The sequence below is a fragment of the Belonocnema kinseyi genome, chromosome 4 (assembly GCF_010883055.1).
Source record: "Belonocnema kinseyi isolate 2016_QV_RU_SX_M_011 chromosome 4, B_treatae_v1, whole genome shotgun sequence".
Taxonomy (NCBI): domain Eukaryota; kingdom Metazoa; phylum Arthropoda; class Insecta; order Hymenoptera; family Cynipidae; genus Belonocnema; species Belonocnema kinseyi.
Genome location: NC_046660.1, coordinates 43,309,014 through 43,310,965, shown reverse-complemented (window position 1 = coordinate 43,310,965; position 1,952 = coordinate 43,309,014).

The following is a 1,952-nucleotide window of genomic DNA, read 5'->3' as shown; positions in this document are numbered from 1 at the left end:
AACGCAGAAGATGTGGACTGTGACTGCACCATATATCTAGTCGGGAGTGGTGCTGACTGAAAACAGATGATTTGGAGCGATTCGCGCGCCATCTGTTGGTCAGTCGAAGGACTTATTGAACTACCCTCTTATCAAAATTTTAGGTTAGTCAAAACCTACATGACATTCAAACCACGAAAGCCGGGATGTAAAAACTAAGTCGTGACCGTCTGCATCTTAATTGATGCCTGTTCGTTCGAAGAAATTTCCTCTAGATTTTCTGTATTCAAAAAAGTGAAATTAGCTGGTGGTTGAAGGGAAAATACCTAATTGTATATGTAGACGGCCATGACTTTTTCTACACATCCCGGCTTTAGTTTAAATATGACGGCCATGACTAACCTAACATTTGGAATTTGCATTAGGAAGTTATCATTTTATTCTAAGTGACTAGTACACACTGTTAAATGAAAGAAAGTTGAAAATTAGACAAATATTATTTCAATTAGTTTCCTTATTAACAATTATTTAGTCTAACATCGTAAAGCCAATAGTTTCTTAGAGAGGTGTTCAGGTGGCTGACAGCGCGGTTCAGCACTCCACAGCTCTCGGCATTGAGCCAAAATTCAGTCTCCAAATGGTACTTTCCCCTAGATGTCCAGATGTGCACCTACGTTCAGAGGAATACATTTGAGACTTCAAAATTGTTTCAAATGCTCATTGGGAGACCAGTGAAATTTGAGCTGCAACAAATTTAACACCAGCGTTTTTCTGTGAATTGGTTGAAATGGTTTAGTCATGTTGAGAGAATGAAAAAAGAATGACAGGCCTAGCAAGAATTTCTAGTTGCAGTAAAGGGCAGTGTACTCAAAGGCAGACCTAGAAAAGAATATTGGGAATGTGTGAATAAGGCCTTAAAACAAAAAGATATAAAAAGCCACAAAAACACAACAGATTTTATGCGAAAATATATAGATGTAAAAGAAGCTAGAGAAGTATGACAGAAGAGAAATGTGTGGTGACAAATAGTTTATAAAAAATGCGTGATCGAATATTTGGACGATATGAATGCTTGTCAAAATTACCCCGCAAAAAAAACAATATGTGTGACGAGCATATTTTCAACTTATCATTCCAGATGTTTACACAGAAAGACGGGTTTCCATTAGAACCAATTTTTGGTTCCAAAGGAGCTGCATCAAAAAGGAACCCGACTTGCTGAAAAGGAAACCCCTACGATAAATAAGCTCTAAATGATACCTTAGTTAGTGTTCTAAAGGATTCCAATGGTAATTGAGCCTATTTATAAAGAACCTGTTTTTTGCTTTGCCCACTTCGACATTTTGTTTAATTAATAACATAATTTCTACCTTAAAGTACATATGTAATGGAACTCTGATGGACATAACTTAATAAAGATAATTAAGTTAAAAAATAATACCACAGTTAAAATAGATATAATCACTTGATTAATATCATTTGCAGCTTATGTAGCAAAGTTTTTAATATAAAGGCATATTCACATGCAAGAAATTTTGCGTCTTAATTCATCGGTCGATAACTGTAAATCGATTCCTAACTTACCAGCCCCACTTTGCAAGCGTTTGGTTTGTAAATGCGCCTCCATGTTCTTTTCAAGAGCGCTCTAAACGAACCCTTTTGACTCTCTGTAGGCATTTATTGAAGCTAAAGTTCTTAATGATACCAACTATTATTTGAGCCGCAATTTAAGTGAACTTCCAGTTTTTTCTGTGTTGTTTTATTACATGAAAAGTGAAAAACCTAGTTCAAGCTATCTTGGGATCTTGATATGTCAATTTTCTGGTTTCACAACTAATCAGCAGTGTCTCATTTTCGCACGAAAAATTCCAAAAGTATACTTTAAAAATTTTAAATAATTTTTAGCGTATTTAAATTCCAGGTTTCTATGTTATTTAATTTTACAAGATAAAAGAATATTGAAAAATATGGAA